The sequence below is a fragment of the Ambystoma mexicanum genome, chromosome 2p, assembly GCF_040938575.1.
Source record: "Ambystoma mexicanum isolate Mex_15411 chromosome 2p, UKY_AmexF1_1, whole genome shotgun sequence".
In the NCBI taxonomy this organism is placed as follows: Eukaryota; Metazoa; Chordata; class Amphibia; order Caudata; family Ambystomatidae; genus Ambystoma; species Ambystoma mexicanum.
Window position 1 is genome coordinate 611718775 of NC_090923.1, and position 21459 is coordinate 611740233.

Below are 21459 nucleotides of genomic sequence, written 5' to 3' on the forward strand. Positions count from 1 at the left end.
GGTTACCCCAGGAGGTTCTCTGTGCCAGAGCCCTTCTGACTAGCACGATTTCAGTCTGTGCCCCTCTCTCCCACAGAGGGACTCAACCCCACGTTAAAGCCTCTCACACAGCAGGTTCTCCCCTTAGTGTGAGAGGTGTTACAAAGGCCCTAAAACAAGGAGAGTCACTAAGAGCCCACACAAAATAAAGTCCAAGAATCGGTGTGTCCCAACTCTACAAAGGATTCAGAGTGTGAGCCTGTTAAACACGGAGTGTCACAGTGCCAGAATGCTACTATCTAGCTACGAGATGACAACATATGGCAAATGGTGTTAGCATCTCGGTATATTGCGATACTACCTAGCAAAAGCCTATATAATGCCTATGAAATACCCAAAAAATAGAGGATTTGCCATTACTTGTTATTAATAGGAAGTCAGTGCAAGGAACAGACACAGGGATACACATATTAATTATTAATCAAGTGTATGTATGCACACTTGGTTAAGGCATTATAATCACACCAGGAGCTGGTTTATAGTTGCAAATACACCATTACCTTACAGAAGACGGCTTAGAAATAACATATGCATCCCCTTAAAAGCACAGAGCTATCTGAAAGGGATCCTCCGGGAGGGTGTTTTAGATGAGAGGAGGTGAGTAGTGGTTTAGAATCATCATAGTGACTAGCATAACCATATTGGTCAATGACTAGATAAACATCGAAACAATACACTGGGCGTATTTGTGTCCCCATACACATCCCATCTCTCTCATAGCTTCATTTCCTGTGCGCATTGGTGCGACTTATAGGTAGCTCTTAAACCGCCACCTACTTGCCAAAACGCAAAATCATTTGGAGAATCATACCCTAAGACCTTTATCTCATTATTGTGCTAATTTTTAAACTTGTGATTGCAGAGCTCTCATGTTTCAAGTGACCATGCGTGAGAAGGCCACTCAGTCCTATTTTTCCTTTGGATCCTGGGGCACGTAGTCCTTTTCTTTCCCATTTGAAATTTAGGAAAACTGTAAGTCACAGAAATCCAAGCAAAACAGCTCTGTGATTCCTGTCTCCCTGACATGTCAGGAGAGTTAAACATTTGAGGTCAGACTTGAATGTTTTCAGTGAGCTCAAACGTAGTTCAAGAAAGCATTTTGATTTGCCTCTGTATGCAAACTAATAATTAGGGTGGTTTACTGTGATTTGCCCCTAGTTACTGTTCCCCTCCCGCCCTCTACTTCAATCTCTCAAACTCACCAAAATGGAAGAAAAAGCAGTTGCTGTAAATATTTCAATAAACGTTATGGGAAATGGAAGGAAATGTCAGGTGACCAATCAAAAAGCAGGCATAGAGAAATGTGCGGTTAGGCGTAAACTAAGAATGGAACACACAATGAGCACAAAACACAGTTGCATCAAACTATGGAATAATCAAGGACATTGAAGTATTGATTTAGCTTTTGAAAGCTGGCACTGTCCTAATGTCCTAGTTAGCCCAGTAACAAACCTTGGTTACAATGGAATAATTCACTTTCAAAAATCAATATGGTGGTTTTTCTTCGCGATCGTCCTCAAAATGTTTGTACCAATAATTTCCAAAGAGATTCTTGTAACAAAGGTCCTGCGATATTTCATTGGATACAACGTATTTATTGAGAAACAAAGTGATGTCCAATAAATGGTTAGATGTATTGTATTGCATTTTGTTATTTATGTAGCACTCTTTCCCCACTGTGGCCTCAATACACCTTTCCTTGGTTGAAAGCCCTTGGTGACCGTAGACGATGTCGTTAGAGAGTTCTAGGGGGGTTAGTTTACGAGATGCGCGTGTGCATGTTGCCGTTCTAGGACCTAGGTGGCTGGCAAGGCTCGACTAAGCAGCCGAGAGAGCTCAGACATGGGGGGGGGTGCTGTTGAGAGTTAGAGATAGAATGCTATTGTTTAGAGAGTTTATGTGGGTCCGCTATACCAAGTTCCTTTCGGTTGGTGGTCGCTGCGTTCTAGTGATAGAGGTGTTGAGGTACGTCAAGTGTTTCAGTCTGGACGGCTATGTGTGCACTAGGCTAGATGTGCATAGCTTTAGGCGTATTCTATCATGCATGGATGCTTGGCCGTGCCTGCGGCCTGTGTCCATGCTAGTGGTGCGAGCTATACGTACCGTAGATTCGAGAGTCCTGTATATTGGGAGGGAGGCCTACACCTAACAGTGAGGTTTAAGAACAAGGCTAAGCTCAGCTAGAATCGAGAGTCCTGTATGGAGTAGGGGGTTCAGAAGAGAATCCTGAGTGACAAGTCCCGGGTGTCCCCCTACGGTATGTTTCGTCATATGGTAAGCCAAGAGAGGCTGTGCCTAAATTGAGAAGCCTCTATGGTCAGCAGGTGGCTCGGTTTCGCGGTGCTGGGGTCTCCATATAAAATGAGCAAACGGAGGGGGCTACCCCTCACTTCATGTAGGTGGAGGGGGACCTAGGCATGAAAGGCCGTGGGTTACAGCCGATTGTATAGTAAGTATTCGTAATGTAACAGTCATCGATGGCTTGCTGGACCTAGCTTGGGGAATAGGGTTGTGGGGGGGTTGCTATTGGTGGGAGCTTCCCAAGGTGAGTGTTGCGGGTTGACAGAGGCAGTGAATAGGTAATGATGTACTTGTGCTAGCCAGGGCCATTATCTCGTAATTGTCTCTCGTGTGGATTGGTGGACATGATTTCACGGTGGGTGTTAGGCGAGTGTAGCCACAGCGAAGGCTGCTGGTTTACCTCGGGTGCTTGTAGGGTTGGAGTGTTGTTGTGGGTGGGATGTTGGTGGATCAGGAAAGCCACAATGAAAGCTGCTGGCTTATCCCGTTTTCTAGAAGTCAGGCAGTGTTGTTGAGCGGAGAGTGGTGGTGTGTCAGGTGAAACCGCTGTGAGAGCTGCCAGCCCCTGGGTTATGATCGAAAGTGGAGGAGATTATTAGTGGACTATTCATAGGGTGCAGTGGCTTAGGAGAGTATTGGGAAGAGACAGGTTTTAAGGGCCTTCCTGAATTTCAGGTGATTTTCGATGTTGCGAATGTGTAGGGGGATGGAATTCCAGATGATTGGTGCTTGGACTGAGAAGGAGGAGCCGCCAAGTCTCATGGAGCTCTGCGGTGGAATCACTAGGCGAAATGCATAGTGAAATGTGAGATTCCTGTAAGGTTTGTAAGGGACCATTTTGTCGCAGGAATTCAGGGCCAGTGTTGTGGATTGCACGGTGGGTGATACACATGGCTTTGAAGGTGGTGCGTCTGGCAATGGGGAGCCTGCAAGGACTCTCAGTGTAGGGCTGATGTGTTCTCTGATGGGAAGCTGCTGCCACATTTTGGATTCTTTGGAGTTTCTGCAGTTGGGATGCAGGGGCTCCTAGGTAGAGGCAGTTTGCATAGTCAAGGCGGGAGAGGATGATGGAGTTGATAGCCAAGATGCGGTGGGGAAAAGTGAGGTAGGGGAAAATCCGCCAGAGAATCCATAGGTGAAAGAAACAGGTTTTGGATACACTGGTGGTGTGTTGGGTGAGGGATAGATCTGAGTCGAATTTGCATCCAATGCTTTTAACCCTTTTTGAGGGTGCTGGTGCTTGTCCTAGGGATTCGAGCTAATGGATTGGTTGGAGGATGAGAGATGTTTTCCTGAAGAGTAGGATTTCGGTTTTCCCAGGGTTTAGGATGAGATGGTTGGTCGTCATCCAGTGGTCAATATCCGAGAGCCACAGTGGGAGGTCTGGGTTGCCAGATCCTTCCGTTTTTGGGATTTTGAGGATGATCTGGGTATTATCTGTGTAGTTGTAGCAGGTAAGGTTGTACAAACGGATGATTGCGGTGATGGATTGTATGTAGAAATTGAAGATTAGCGGTGATGTGGATGCTCCTTGGAGAACACCTTTGCAAATTGGACATGATTTGGATGTGAATTGGTCGAGGTGCATGATTTGCGACTGGTTAGAGATGAAGGAAGAGATCCACGACAGGACTGTGCTTTTCATTGCTAATGTTTGTATTCTGTCTAATGGAATCATGTGATCGATGGTATCGAAAGCTGCGGAAAGGTCTAGAAGGATGAGAACCGCGCAGCCGTCTGCATCAGCTGTTCTTTTTAGGTCATCCCAGATGGAGACGAGGGAGGCTTCTGTCTAAGCACCAATAATTTCCATGCTATGTATGCCCTTTCATTCTGCCACACAAAGCTAAAGAAACGTGTGGTTGACCTCTTTAAAAAACCTCTAACCTCTCCAGCAACGGTGTGGGGAGCATCATAAACACAAATAAGAGCCGAGGGAGAATGTTAATTTTAGCAACTGTCGTTATTCCCACCAAAGAGAGCGTGAGGGTGGACCATTTCCTCAAACCCCACTTCAATTCCCCAATCAGGGAGTCATAGTTAAGCCAGTACAAACCCGTAAGAGACCCTAATACCGAAATATGTTCTCACCTCATCTAGCAGAGTAATTCCACACAGGTCCTGTTTGTGCCTGGGTAAACTCGTGGAGGCCCCCACTGTGAGGAATTTGACCATCCGCATGGGGAGTGTGCGCTCACCTGGACTTTTTTGATAGTGAAAATGAATGATGAGAGATCAACCTCTGAAAATGTGTGAGGCCATTCTGCACACATTTTATCTGCTTCCCGCACAAAATGAGTTGTCACGTGTACTCCGGAAAGACACAACCTGCAGGTGCTGCCTTCCTCTGTCAAATTCAGCTGGAATGTGACAGCCACGTGTACATCAAAGCATCTCAAGAAGAGGGAAGGCCACCTTCCTCTAACCATGGGCAGCCTAATTAAAATATCAAACGCTCCATGTATCTACTTTCCTAATGTCATTCGGCTGGTGGCAGTGCATACTAATGAGGAATAATTGAAGCAAGCTTGGAGGAGAGACTTGGTCTCCGAACAAGACAACAGGAAGGTGGGTCTGACCTTCTTTGCTATGCAATGTGTCAGCTTAAAGCTAGTTTCCACCTCTCTGTATGAAAGACAGTGAATGGCCTGTTTGGGTCCAGCAGTTACCACAGGTGTCCCTGCACAGCAGACCCCTTTCAGAGGGACAAAGGATGTGATTTAGGGGAGACAGGAAGTCTGCTCCCATCACAAACTTCAACGGAGACCTGCACTTTAATCAAGAGTCACAGAGGGCCCAGTTAACCAGAGAGACACTTTGATCTACAACAGACAGGAGGATGGTTGGGACTTAGGTATATGTGGTCACCCCTTGTCTGTCCTGTTGCAGAGCTCTCTGGTCCTCACCTCATGCATAACAGAAGATTGTTGTTGGGGACCCAGGATTGCTTCATTAAGGTGGGCCTAGCCTGCACCAATCACTAGGGCCCATTTGGCTTTAAGAGTGGGCTGAACCCCTCACTTGGCAGATAATCTGATGACTTCGAAAGGAGTAAGAAGAAAGACTCATTTGGACCTAAGCTGAAGGTACAGTCTACCTTACATCTTCCGCCAGTGAAGGAAGGCCAGGTGTTCCAAGAGGGAAGCAAGATCCCTCCCCTAAACATCTCCCAGGGAAAAGTGGGAGATACCGGTCTCAGAGGACCTTTCCAGCAGCTTCAGAACTGGTATCCAGCCAGCACGCAGTGTGCCCTGCTAGGTTCTGCCAGCAAGCTTCCTAGGTGGGAAGTGCCAGAGAGTATCAAAGGACAATGCAATTGCCTGTAAACACTCTTGTGAGCTTTGGGCCATCCACCTTGAAAGGACGACACGAGCCTTGTGAAGAAGCAAGGAGTTGTGCCACACAAGCATCATCCAGCATCCATCTTTTAGGGACATTTTTGAGACAGTGTAGTCCTCTTAGCTGCATCGGGTGCACCGCTGACTGTTGTCATGCCACAGTCAGCAGATGCCTCGGCCAGCATTCCACATCTGCCAACCAGCACAGAGACAATGATTCTTTGCTCCGAGCTGTCGCACCGGCCAGCCAGCAGATGTCTGTCCAGCCTTGCTTGACAGACTACCTGTCGCCTTAAACCCGCAGCTTACTCTCACCACTAATTCTGTATCAATGTCTGCAAAGTGCCCTGGAACCGCCTCAACGCTGTCGAGCAAAAATAACTTCTTGAGCACCAGGTACATTGTGGGTCTGCCCCCCTGGTCCTTCTCTGAAGGACTCTAAAGACATATATGACCCTTTGCCCCTTGGTACTGGTACCAATAACCTTGACCAGTAAGACTGGTTACTTTACCAACTACCCTCCTGTCAGTATCCACAGTGTATCCCTTTCCTTCATGAAACTATCTGTCCTCTGTCTACCTTTACTGGGTGGTTTTATTTTGTAGTGTGCTAGAACTGTCTGTTGTAGTAATAATAAAGTAGATATTATTAAAAAACCTTTAATCATTGGGTGATAATTGTAGTTTTGCTTTGTTACAACTAACCAATGATCCACGACCTTGCAGAGATAAGCCTGCCGTTCCATCCACATGTAAATACTAATCGTTCGCAGTGTATGCCCAACGGTAAACATTTGACGTATGATGCAATTTACTACATAAAATGCAATGTGTTCTAACAGGTTCCATACAAATCAGTCCTCCGCAATAGGCTTTCCCTAGTTACATGCACATGGTAGTTCAGCTGTTCAAGCAGTACATTTAACAAGGCTACTGGCATCACCGGCTTTCCAGTTCTGTCTTGTCGCTATAATGCTTCTGAGGGGGATAAAGAACACCCCCTTTGTTTCCATAATTCTTGCTCTTCCTGTGGTACACTGCCCTGAATTTCCATCAACTGTGTTCTCGTTAAATGATTAAACCCTTCATTTACTACCATAATCATCACTAATTTCTCCTTTACATCTGGAGTATCAAAACTTGAAATATCTGGTGAATGTGCAACCCTTTTGGCCTCTACATCCGTGGCTTCATTCCAGTGAGAAATAAAATCAGTTTGCTTAGTATGTTCTGCGCTTTTAACTATCGCTATGGCTACTGGGAGTTGTAGTGTCTTAATAAGCTTGTCCAATTACTCTGCGTGCTGCACTGGATTGCCATCTGCTCGGAGGTAGCCCCTCCTTTTCCAATATGCTAATCCTAAATGCACTGTTGACGTCACATACGCGGAGTCACTATACACTGTCACTTCCTGCCCTGCATGATTTTTGAGCGCGACGATAAGCGCCACCAATTCTGCTGCTTGTGCTGAAAAGTGAGACAGCAGTGTTTCACTTGCTACAACCTCAAATTTGCAGTTTGCTCTATGTCTCACCACAGCTGCGCCAGAATGCCTTTCCCCACTAGGTTGATCAATTTTTGATGAACCATCAATAAAGAGAATCCCCCCTTGCTAGGGCACTTTCGTTTATGCACGGTCATGTACATGCTCACCCTCTTCCACATGCTCAGCTACAAATGTGGCAGGGTTCACTATTTTATATCTGACTATTTGAATCGCTGGATTCAATATGATCACCTCAAATGTAGAATGTACCCTTAGGTTTCTCCAGAATGGCAAACAAGGCATGCTCCACAAAGAGCGTGATAGGACACCCCATTACAATACAGGTAGACTTCTCAATTGCAAATGTGGCTGCTGCCAGTGACTGTTCACAGGGAAAGTGCCCCTTCATAACTGGATCCAGAATCCCACTGTAATATGGCAGAGGTTTATAACCAAGTGTAGTCCTCTTTGTAAAACTGAACATGAGGAGAGCCATCTCTGGTTCCAGAAGCACCTCAAAACCTTCCTATTTGATTCTGCCTTCTCTCCTACTCTCCCCTGTTGATCTGTACTGCTAAGGCATTGTGCCCCTGTTTCCCCTTTGATTTCAGGCCCAGGTACTTCCCACCCTGCCATGCACCTACACAGCCTCCTGGCAACTCTTGAACTTGTGGGTCTGTATCTGTAACACTACAGTCCCCCCTTTTCCCTGCACTTATCATATACCCCTGGTCTGTACCTTAAACCTAGCACTTGCCACTTGCTGGCTACCCTACCATTTGTTGCTGTTTTTTCTTTCCTATGCTCAGCACTTTCCACTTCCCCTCTCCCCCTTCCCTCTCCCCTGCACCTGCGTGTTGTCACTGGGTCTAGTAAGATCATTGTTTTGTTCTCCCTTGTTCCCGTCCCTTGCCTTGTCACGCTCTGAAACAAATATATCAATAAGTACTGCTGTCATAACTGTGCCATTTGTGTTTGAAAATAAAAAGAACTCCTCAGCATAATTGGGAATTCCTAAAACAGGAGCTGTACAAATTGCTTTCTTCAATTCTTCAAAGCCTCCCTCCATTTCCTCAGACCATTCTATTCTCTCATTGTTTACCCGTGCTTCCTTTAGAACTTGCAAAAGATGTCTTGTGTACAAACTATTATCAAACACCCATACTCTAACATAATTGCATAGTCCAAAAAACTGCTGCATTTGCTTTGCCGTGTGCCCTTTTGCTGTTTTCATGATCATCTCAGTTCTCTCATGTCTGACCCTCTTTCCCTCATGTGAGCTCAACTGGCCTATGTACTACACCTTTTCTTGACAATACTGTAACGTCTCTTTGTCTACCTTGTATCCCTTGTCTGCTAGGAGAGTCATTAACTGTATCGAATCTTGCCTGGACTCATCTTCTGTAGTGCTACAAATCAGAATGTCATCTACATACTGTTTCACAATGCTATTCAAATCAATATTGCCTAGATCCATCTGGAGGACCCTACTAAAGATAGATGGGGAGAACACAGCTAGCTGTGAGAATTAATGTGCACTCCTTTGCCTCTGTAGTCTTCCCATCCCCTCTCAAGCATTCCCTTGTGCACCCCCTTCTTAAGAAACCCTCTTCCGACCCTTCCTGCCCGGCTAACTATCGCCCAATCTCTATCACCCCCTTCCTGGGCAAGCTCCTGGAGAAACTGGCTATCTCCCAGCTCAATCTCCATGCTGAATCTGTTGGTAGTCTTCATGACCATCAGTCTGGCTTCAGAGATGCCAGAAGCACGGAAACTTCTCTCCTGAACATCTGTGAGGACCTGCTCTCGAACCTTGACTCTAACATTCCATGTGTTCTCATTTTGTTTGATCTCTCTTCTGCCTTTGATACTGTCGACCATACTATCCTGGTCAACTGTCTCCGTGATAACCTGGGTATCACTGGTCAGGCTCTGGCGTGGCTGACCTCTTTCCTCTCCAATCGACCCTCCCAGGTCCAACTGGGGTCTTTCCTCTCTGACATCTTTTTCTCTACCTGTGGTGTCCCCCAGGGATCTAACCTCTCTCCCTGGCTGTTCAACCAGTATCTGGCACTTCTGGCCCACCGCATCGCTGCTCTCTTCCCCAACTTTCAGTGCTATGCGGATGATACCCAGCTCATTTTCAGGCTACCCTCGACCTCCTCTTCTCCTTCCCTCATCTCTGACTGTCTTTCTGCTATCCAGGAATGGTGTGCCGCCAACGACCTCTGCCTTAATGCCAGTAAGACTGAGATTCTACTCATCCGCACACCCACTCCCTCCTTTCCTGCAGCTCTCTGGCCGGCCTCTATTGGCCCTCTTCCTGCTCCTACCTGCAAGGCAAAAAACCTTGGGGTCATCTTCGACTCCACACTCTCCTTCTCTCCTCACATATCTGACGTCTCTAAGAAGTCACACTACCAGCTACACCTCCTCAGAGGTATCTTTCCTTTCCTCTCCTTCCCCCAGAAGCTCACTGTCTCAAGAGCCCTGGTTCCCTCGAAGCTGGACTACTGTAACAGCCTCTATCTAAATCTGCCCGCCTCTACTCTCCGCCCTTTGCAACTCATCCAGAACAGGACTGCAAGACTTGTCCTTGGCCTCAAGCCCAGGGACCGTATCTCTCCAGGACTGAAATCACTGCACTGGCTCCCAGTGACTGCGAGGATCAAGTTCAAAACCCTCTGCATTGTCCACAAGGCCGTCTGGGGCCTTGGGCCAAAATACCTTCAACTCTCTCTTCCTAAATATCTTCCTTCTCGAGCTCTTCGCTCATCCGCCTCCAACTCCCTCAGGGTCAGCTGCTTCTCCAAACAACGAGTTGGGGGCATATCTCTCTCCGCTGCAGGGGCCTCCCTCTGGAACAGCCTTGCTGCCTCCCTGAAACTTGAGGAGAACCATCTCCGGTTCCGGAAGCACCTCAAAACCTTCCTCTTTGCCTCCGCTTTCTCTCCCCCTCTCCCCTGCTAATACTACTGAAACTGCACTGAATGTGCAACTGGGCCACTCACCGTTCTCGGTCCTTGGCCCAGCCACTCTCCCCTGCACTGCCTCCATGGCAACACCTGCACTACGGGACTGTGTCTGTATCCCTACAGCCCCCCTTCCCAGCACTTGTCTGCACTTACTTCGCCCTTGCCACCAGCTGGCCCTTGTTATTTATCCTGTTTGCTGTATGCTATTGACCCTGTACTGCACTTTCCCCTCTCCCTTTCCCCCTTGCACTTTTCCCTTTCCCTCTACCCTTTGCACTTGCGCGATCTGAATGACACCTGGCCTAGTAGGATCGTTGTCTGTCTCCCCTTGTTCCCCCCCCTGCCTCGTCGCGCCTTGAAACACTTGTGTATAGGCGCGTTACAAATGCCATATCATATCATATCAATGTGAATTGCAGGACACATTGATCATCGACACTTCAAACACACCTTGCGGCCCTGGGTTTCTCCCGGGTCTACGCCGGTCTGAGAGTCGCTTGAATGTCAAACACAATATGCCAGTTTCAAGGCATCACGCTGCAACAAGCATACCCCCAGGATGCAGAGGGAGCGAGGAAAGTGGCAGAGCCCGAGCAGGGGGAGGGTGGCTGGGTGTTTGTTAACAGTTATCTTTAGTATGTTGTTCAGTTGGAAGGAGAATGGTACGAGAAGAGGAGGAAGCACCACACACAGAGAACAACGAGAAGGCGCGAGTGGCGAGGAAAATGTAGCACATCAAATGGAGTACCGCCAATATAATACCCTCAGACAGGGGATCTACACAACACCGGCAAAGAATCGCGCTTCCACTGTCTCCTTTTTCATTCCAATTCTTTGTCTAATTCTCTTTGCTTTCTCGCTTGCCATCTAACTCTTTCCTCTTCTTGTCTTCTCTACTCTCTTCTTTTGTTCGTTCAATGGTCTCCCTCTTTCCTTCGTCTCTGTATCGGTTTATCCCTCTAATTTCTTGGCTTCTCTTTTCCTTTCTTGCCTATCGTGTTCTTTGATTGCTCTCTGCCTGTTGTCATACTTTCCTTGCTCTCTATGCTCTTTCTTCCTTCATTTGCTGCTCTTCATGATACATCTATTCTCACCTCTGCCTGCTCTTTCTCTTGTGTTCATCCTCTTTCAACTTCTTTTCTCATTCCCTGTCTTTCCTGTCCTGTTTGTCCTGATCTTCCCTTTGCCTGACTTCCTCGATACTTTTGCCATCGAGCTTGAGCAATATCTGTCGTCCCATCCATTTGCTTTGTCTGAGTGTTACCTTGTCAGCTTTATCCTTCTCTCCTTCACCTCTTAATCTCTCATTCTATGTCTGTTGTCATATTCGATCGCTCACATTTCTCCTCTTTGTTCTGCACAATCTTAAAGATCTCCTCCTTTTTTTGTCTCTTCTGGACTATCGTCACTGCTATAAGCAGGCAGTTCATATATCAGGTTACTATACCCTGTCGCTGGTTTTAGTTCCTTTAACAGACACAATCCTACGTCTTCTGTACTTTTGCCATTCACTTCAGGCGAGGTAAGGGGAGCAGAAGGCTCAAGACCTTCCTTCCTACAATGAGTAAGCATCCACTCCTCAAGCGGTGGATCCTCTCTCTCCTCTTGGTACATCTTCCAAAGCTCTGAAATAGCTAACCTCTTTTCCAATGTTTTCCCTGTGTACGCAGCGTGCAAGTATGTGGTCATGTGCTGTAATACCACTTTTGATAGCGATCCCTCTTGCGGCCATGGCATGAACATTTTATCTGCTGTGCCCTTTACCCACTCCGCACTGTACTGTTTGAGCCTAGGCATATGTTTTGGTAATGTTTTACGCAAGTGCATCAGTGGAGTAATATCTCCCATTGTGGCGATTCCAAATTGACTGCCAATACTTACCAATGTTTACACAGACACGTTTAAATATGAGCATGCTCCAACACTCACTGCTCAAAACCTCTGTTTCTCAATAACCTCAACCTACTTTCTGCTCCACGCTGACAATTACCTTAATATAGGAAATAACTTTTTATCTCTACTTCAATTTTACACAATTTATTCTTTTTGCTCTGAACACCTTTTAAAGCAGACACATAGACAAACAGACAAACTAGTTGACGCTTTTACATTTAAACCATGGTACTCCTTTTCCTCATCTCGCCCCTAAAATACTCTGACTAGAGTTTAACTAGTCTCCTAAATAAACCTTATATGTGCTGCCTAATTTACACCGACTGGGGTGTGAGATGAGTTCTTCTAAAACTCCTTGAGTTAGGAATCCCATGCCTTTATCTCTTAAAATGCTCTTCATTTACACTTTAAACCACTGTTCGTGTACACTTTAAAACAATCTTTGTTTACACTTTAAAATCAACCCTGTTACTTGTTTTAACTACCACAATCCCATCCCCACAGTTTGCCATTCCCCTCAGTCTACTCAACATTCACTTGTTCTGCTTGTGGCCTTCGGTATTGGCTCCCCTCTCCAATCAACCACTTTTGCCTTTTGTCCGCGAAGCGCCTGCGGAAACCAGGAGGGATTGTGTCAAAAAGGGACCTGTCCCACCTGTATCGATTTTTCTCGCAAGAATTCTATATTGCCTGCTCTCCACAGGAAACCCTGCGATCTTCCGGCTAGCTATCTGAGGGCGCTTGATTGTCCGAAACACCAGAGTTCTACTTAACCGATGGGTCTGTAACCATCTGACCTGCTACCATGTGAACTGTTAGGTCTTTTTAAATGTGGAAGCACGGCATATGGATGGGGTTTAGAACAACTCTTACACCAATAACAAGACAGACTCAGGAAGTTGGCAAACGAAATCTGTTTTATTGTCAATTGTCTAAAACAGGGAGTAGAATGGACATCAACGGATGTCTTACAGCATAATCTCAACATGTTTCATAAAAAACGGTACATTTATAGTGAAAACACGTCATTCGTGATGTCATACTATGTGGCAAACTAAGAAAACCTACTTGGGATTGTGATAGGTCATGGGGAACATCAAGGTATACTTTCTGTAGGGGATTGGATTGTGATTGGACTCTCCAGTCAGGTGGACAACGTATGCCCACCCCTTGTGCAAGTCATCCTCAATATTTGTTAGATACACAACAGACCATTGACTCTTAAACTATAGAGCTCTTGAATATATGGCCCTCTATAGTTGGTTGGCACGCATGTACCCTCCTGGAATATTCGACTCGCTAGCAGCACGCAAGCTGGCATCCCAGGTGCTTGTGGGTGGACTTGACACATGTCTCCACACCCAATTAGCCCATCATCCATCATCACTCATGCCGTCTGCCATTAGAATTGTCTTTGAACTTGGCCTTACAAAGTTTCATTGCTCCTGACAAGAGAAGGGAGTGCAAGCATGTTCTTATCTTCAAGTCTCGATGCAGCTTGCCTATTTTCTATTTCCATCCATCCCATGTGACAGGAGACCGTGCTTGAGCTCCTTCTTCATATTTGATGATATTAAATGAATAAAACTTGGCATTCATAGTGTGTTCCATCGCACCTTAGCAGGAGCTCGCCTTGCTTCTCACGTTGTTTGTATCTCCTTGAATAGATAACCAATTCTTGGCTGCCCCAACCCTTGACACTGGTCAGACAGCCTTCTCCATCCTTCCTTGATTTTAAGCTGTTTTTCTCTACTGCGCCACACTTTCAGCCCTTCTCTTTCACGGGTCCTGACTTACTAAAGTTGCGACATCGAACATCCAGACTCTATGTATATATTGACGGCACCGTCTGCCGTCTATTTACTACGTATAGCCAGCCTTCATGATTACTTAGTCACTGGCATTGCAGCATCTGTACAGTTATAAAATGACTTATATTTTCTTCAGTGTTCTTCGCACGTGCAATCATCATTTTGAACATGAAAGGTTACTCTATTCCTTATTTCATCATCAGTTTCCATATGGTCTATACATTCTCTTCTCTGATCATCCTTCTTAGTTTGTCACTCTCATTTCTCGTCAACCTCTTTTGTTCACTGCTTCAAACTTCTTCAGGGATCTCCCCTAAGAGACTGTCATCTCTCTGCGGGTACATCTTATAGGGCTTTCTCAATGGATACATTGTTTCGAAGATATTTTGCTGTATGGGTATCATTATCGGAGTTGTGCATGTCGCAATTTCTGGCTTCCAACATAATGGCAGAATAGGGGCGGGACCTCTGGTAGAGGCATTTAGCTCCTCCTCTACATAGCCACTTGGGGGCACAGTGGCTTCTAGGAGAGATTGCCCATTCCTCTTCACATCACAGACACAGAATACTTCACAGGTGAAGCAAGTATCTGACTGTCATGGTATCCCTTGGTGTCCCACCGTAATATCTGCTGGGCTGTAAACCCCTCCCCACCCCCTTCATTTCCCACCATAGATTGTGCTATACTGTGATGTTGTCCTCTGGTTTCCTACTGGAATCTGTTCTATACAGTTATTTTGTGAGACCATAATGTTTGCTGTTTTGTTTTTATGTCCTTGTGTTTCACTGTAATTTGTGCTATACTGTGTTTTTGCACCTTGGTGCCCCACTGTAATTCTACCACTTAGTTTCCCTTCGCAATTGGCGCTACACTATGATTTTGCTCTTGGTATCCCACGATACGTTTGTTTATAATGTCCCACTGCAATTAGTGCTATATGGAGATTTTGCTCTCTGCTCTCCCACAATTATTTTACCCTGTGGTACTCAGCAAGTTTAATATTGGCTATACTGTGATTGTGTTTCACAGTCGTCTATTCTATACTGTTGTTCTGCTTCATAATGTCCCACCGTAATGTGTTCATCACCGTGATGAACCCGACCAAAATGTTTGCTAGAGTGTGATTTTGCCCCTTGGTGCCCCACTGTATTGTATTATACTGTGATTGCAATCTTTGATTTCCCACCTAAACATGTGCTCTGCTATTTTTACCCTGTGGTGTCCCACTGAATGCAAATGTGTGAGTGTACCTTCTGGTGTCTCACAATAATTTGCACTATACTGTATTTCTTTCCCCTCATGTCCCATAGTAATTTTGGCCTAGGTGTCCCACCATAAATCCTCCCCCTACTATTCAACTATAATTTTTGCTGTACAGTGAATGTTGATCTCTGCTGTCCTACTGTAATGAGTGCCCTGTAGACAGTGATGCCCTGCCTGGTGCCCAGTGCAGTTAGTTCCCTTCTGTGATTTGCTTCTGATGCATAATATAAATCACGTGACTGCCCCTTATAGACCACACGTGACTTTGTAGCATACTCTGCTGACACACCCTGCCCTCTCTGGAATTCATATTCTAAACCCTCCTCAGAAATTATTCTTTCTGTCTACACGGCACCCACTGCTGTAATCTCACCATGGTCCCCAGCACCCCCATGCTGTCCAACTCTCTTACTCTTACAGAACCAGACCCGTCACTGGAAGATATATCAGCTCACACCAGGGTGCCTTTAGGATATATTCCCAAATGCACCTTACAGGATGAACCCCACTTCTGAGACGTTGCCAAAGAGGTATCAACCAGTGTTGTATGTTTGGTTTTGCTCCAAAAGATAGGTGACGGACCACCAAAGAGCAGAAACCAAAATTCCAAGAGATGATGAAGAGGAATACACATAGTAGAGTGATTGAGTGTGTAAAAGACAGTGAACGGAATAAAAAGAACCAGGACTTAGCACCAGAGTTTTACCAGGTTTTGCTGAGTCTCACAGAACCATGCTTTAGGCAGACACCATGGTGAGAAACAATGCCATCAATGTGCTACAAAGAGACACCCTGCTTAAAACAATAGGAACAGGACAGGTATCCCAAGAAAGTCGAGATTTGCAAGTCCACAGGTCTTGAATGGGCTCACGCGGGATTCCATAAAGTGCCATGATACTAACTTTATTTTGCACTGATGTACACACATGTCTTATACTGCAAAAGTCTTCTCAACACAAGGCAGTATCGTTCAGCAGTAGAACATGATTTGGGTTCTAGTGAGGGGAAAGGTACTTGCTTCTCTTCATTGATAGTCGGCCACACGTATCAATCTATCCCTGCCTCTGCAAAAAGTTAATCCAGTGAGGGGAAAGGTACTTGCTTGTCTTCATTGATAGTCGGCCACACGTATCAATCTATCCCTGCCTCTGCAAAAAGTTAACAGACAAACACTGAGATCCATATTTCGAGTTTTATTTTTTGTAGAGTGCTTTGTTTGGATAGACATCTTGGTGCTGTAGAATCTGGGTAAAGGTTAGATCAAGGTGCAAAGCGGATCTCTTGTGCAGCTTGTTTAACCCCTTAAGTGCCAAGGACGAGTATGCTCGTCCTTTTTGCATAGACTTGCATAATAGCCGGGCACTTAATAAAGCCAGGTTTTCAATTGGTTGCAAAATTACAACATGCTTCTCTTCGGTGGTAGTTCCAGAGGGAGGATATTCACCATCTTTTCTGCTGGATCTGAGAATCTATCTTCATCTTCCTTTATCTTGGGAAAGATGAACACATTCTGTGATCCCTTGACAATAACAGCTGCAGAGAGATGTTGTCACGTGTCAGTTGTGGAGTTTTCATTGGGAGTCACTTCCTTTCAGGCATCCAGTTCTGGAGTGTGCCATCCTGCACAAAGGAGCTCATCTGAGATTTTCACGATAAACGAAGTAGGCAGCTTACCAATATTGCTCAATGGATGTTTTCATGTGATTCCAAGTTGTCAAAAGCGTTTAACTAGTTTTAAAAACGTATAACAAAAATAATACAAGTTATTTCATTTAGTCACCACTACTATACTTAAAATGCCTGACAAAGAGTGATTTACGCTTTTGAGATAGAATATATTTAATAAATATATGAACTGCAATCAACATGGCAAATGCAGCTCTTGACGCAGAGTTGAATTTGTTGGAATATAGGTACTGAGAAAGCAATTCTTCAAGTAAAGTGAAAGAACTGATGGGAGCCCAGCTGTGACGTAATCGAGCCTCACAAGTATCCACAGGGTCAGCACAGCTCTGACAATCATTAGGACAGACAGCCTGGGGGCTGCCACAGTGCACAGGTGCACGCGGCGCTCTTCCCCACGGAAGAAGACAAAAAGTGCTGTCATTCTCGTCTTTACCTGGCATGTCTAGGAATGGCTGGAAATAGCTGGAATGTAAAGAATTACCCAGAATGCAGGTGCTGGCAGCTCTGCAAACTAGTGAATGTATGAGAGGAGCAAGGTAGGAAGGCCCACATCCGTAGCAGAGTACAAAGTAAAAGGGGTCAAAGAAAACCAAAAAGCAGTGCATATCCCGACAGACTCACACGTGGAACATGATCTTGTAATGTTTGTACTGCTGGTTGTGTTTTTTTTTATTTAATGATGGACTTAATTATACAGGCGATTTGATTCCTTTTCAATCAGATCTCCACCAATGAAATGTGCCTGATACCAGCCTTATAAAAGGCCCACTCTAGAGAAAAAGAGACATTGGTGCATGTCTTAACGTTATCAAATGTGTATGGTAAAGATGAGGCTCGCGCTACATTTGAATTGTGCGCTAAAACAGAAGCGGTGTCTCCAAGGCGATGTTTAGTCAATGATAGGTAAACCAGAAAAAGCAAATGCAGCCGGTACTTTAATCCATAAAAAAATACCCTTATTTAGAGTTTTGTGCCTTAATACAACTATACGTTTCTCAGTTTCAGAGAAGGCGGACACATAGAAAGATTCTCCCTGAATTGTTCATTTTATCCATTTTATAAGTCGCCCAGGACTACGGTACCTTAAAACGGACAACAAGGCGGAGTGGCCCTGAGGCATTGAGGCTCTGAGGCACCGAAATCTAGGGGTTTGTACTAGATGTTGTACACTGTTTTCCATGATGACGAAACAAGAATGGATGTTATCCTTTTCAAGAAATGAATGAGTGAGTCAAATGTGACTGTGTTTATAAAGGCCGTCTTTTCGTTTTTTGGAACTGTAGCTGCCTGTGAATGCACGCACATGGGGGCTTCTAATGAGTGCAGTGAAGGGCATCACTCTCCCATGAGTTGTGTTTCCTTTGATCATTTGATTCAGCGTTCATTGACATCACCCATAATCGGAAAGGTCCATTGTGATGTCACAAGTGGAGTATTATAACGATTGGGCACTTGCGATGTCGCAACTAGTTTTTTTTTCGGAATAATAGATGCCTTTCCTTGGGTTGTAAGATATGTGCAGTACTACACACATGCATGGAAATCCAACGTGACGTTTATTTAATGCTTGCTGTTTTCTGCTTTCACTGATTGATGTTTACACATATCTACTAATGGAATTGGTCCTGTTTCATTTCAACATGTGTAAAAGAAGCAAAGGGGCGGGCATGTAGGGCTCGGGCTCTTGCTCAGCTCTCCAGCTTGTCAATCATCCTTGCAGGCCAATGGCTGTGCAGTGCAACACAAAAAAAGAGGCGAGCATAGATGTGCGTTTCCTTTTGAAGTTATGTAAATGGCTACACAAATGTATCGCAGGGTATCAGCAATACTGGGAGCAGACGTTTGTTTTTAAGGTGAAAATTATCTTGGATCGTACCCATTTTTTTAATTTCAATTGAGGTTGACAAATGCGAGTTGCAGCTTATTTTTCTGTAGAGCAAAACATAAATGGAACAGATAATAATAAAATGACTAAAACATAAATATGGAAAACATTTTCCAGAAAACGTAAAAAAAGATATATACAGTAATGCGAATATTTGTCACCCAGACTCTGAACCATGCCTGGCCCACCCTGTGGCTGCCAGGTGTACTCTGCTGTTTTGCAGACATCTACCAGCTGTTATAGATGTACAAAGCCACCCATGCACAGTTATTCATTGGATGTGTATTCTACCTGTGTGTTCTACCTATAGCTTCTCCTCCTTCCTACCTCCATTCCATTTTCACTGTGTTAAGACCATCGTAGGTAATGAACATTTTCACAGGGTCACCTACGTATTCCTCAATATATAAGGGCTTCAACTCTTTTCTTCACTCTTAAGGCTTTGAAATACCCTTCTAACAAATCATCTCTCGGGGCACCAGTGGTCCAGGGATGAATATCGGTTTCTAAACCATCAATCAGCCCAACAAGTCTAGTACACCAGAAGGGATAAGAACAGTTTGGAAACACAAGCACAATTTAAAGCTCCTTGTCCAATTTGGTAACGTAGACGGAACGGCAGGCTTATCTCTGCAAGGTTGTGGATCGTTAGTTGCAACACAGCGGAAATACAATTATTAGCCAATGATAAAAGGGACTGTCTATTCATGGTTGTATAAAAATATCTACATACAGTTCTAGCACACTACAAAATACAACCGTACCTGCAAAGGAAGGCAGAGGGCAGACAGTTTTAAAGAAGGAAAAAAAGGGATGCACTCTGGATACTGACAGGAGGGTAGTCAGTACAGTAATCACAATAGTTCAAGGATACTTGGTTTCAACAAAGAGGGAGCAATGGGTCATAAAATGTCACTAGGGGCCTTCAGAGAAAGACCAGGGGGACAGAACCACAATGTACCCTGTGCTTGCAAAGTTCTTGGTCAGTTTCAGGGTGCTTTGCAGCTTCTGCAACAGAGTTCAAGATGGGAGACAGTTGCGGGTATCAGGCGGCAGGAAGTTCACAGAGCAAGGCTGGACAGATGGCTGCAGGACGGCTTACACATCGGTTTGGGGTCAGGAACCATTGTCTCAGTGCTGATTGGCGGATCTGAAGCACTAGTCGAGGCACCTCGGATAGCTTTAGCGACTGTGGCATATAAAGATTCAGTGGTGCAGTCGGATGCAGCTCGAGGGGCTCGACTTGCTCGAAAATGTCCTTTAAGGCGGATGTTGATAGATGTTTGTCGATACACTCTTCCTAGCATCTTCACTGGGCTCGTGTCGTCCGTTAAGTTGGATTGCCCAAAGGTGAGGAAAGTGTTGTAGACAGCTGCCTTGTCCTAGGTTTGGTTCATAGACTCTCTGGCAATTCATACCTAGTAAGTGTGCTGCAGAGCCTCGCAGGACATGCTGTGTGCTCTATGGGTGAACATTTATCAAGTACAATTGAGCAAGGTACTATGAACCCATCACACACAGCACACTACTTCTGATAGTGAGGCTACATATAGATGGTAGCGACAAAATGATTGCATGTGAAACAAATTTAATGCATCAAGCGGATATTACAAATATGTAAAAAGGACATAGGACATGCGATAAAATATATATAACGTGCATACAACAATGAATAATACATGTGCCAAAATAACTCCTTTTGGACAGATTTTCAATAACAGTTACAATCTTCAGGGTCCCTTACAGGGGATATCATATGGAAAGTGATGTAGGTGTAGTGCATTCAACACTTCATGTATGAAAATAATATGACATGGCAAAAGGTCTACACAACTGTGTTTCGGCCTCAACGCGGTTCTCGCGAAGCTGTAACTTTGACGGCCTTCATCAGGGCGGTGAGAGTTAGAACAAGAAGGTCCTATGTGATCTGTCAGAGTAATGGACAGAAAACGAGAATCAGAAGTGTGTGGGGTTCAAATGTTTAAACAGTAATTTAGCTAAGCATCTAATGCTGGAATCTGAACAGGAGAGATTCTGTAGATAACAGATCTTACCGTATCAGGAGGCACAATGGCTGAAAAAGCTGATTCTGCAAGTCATCAGGGGTAGGTCGGTCGATGTGATCTGGAAATGTTTACATGCATCATAGATCGCAGTAACAAGGGCAGTGAGTCAGAAGGACATCTAAGAAATGGTGACTTTTTACATAGGGAAAATACAATTTACCTCTTAACCGTATCAAACAAGAATGTTCAAAAAAGGAAGGCCGGTCCTGCAAGGCTCCAACGTGATGGAAGATTCACCTTGATTGGAAGTGTCTGCCCGATGGACTGTGGACAACAGGACAGTGTGTCACGCACAATTTGTGTTAGAAGTTCTGGGCAGGACTTAAAGGGATGTGAAGTGGGACGTTCATGCGATGATAACAATTGTGCAAGTGTCACCAAAATAAATTGCAACCCGCTCTGCCACCCGGGATAGAGTCTAGCTGCATGTCCGGGTGTTAGTTGGATGAAGATCAGCAAGAGAAGGGAGCATGAAAGGGACACCAGTGGTGATCTAATGGGTAGGATCCCGTGGAGTCTCCATACCTGACGTGATGATGTCCAGGAGCCGGCCTAGCGTGAGCAAAAATGTCCTGTGTCTGCCAGAATAGCAACGGATAGTTGCCAAGGTGACGTATAAATAGCGGCCACCATTTTGTGATTGTCGACGTGGCAAATGTGGACGAGGTCTGCCAGTGGGTGTTAGCAGGGGAGGGCAGATGTCCAAATGAATTTA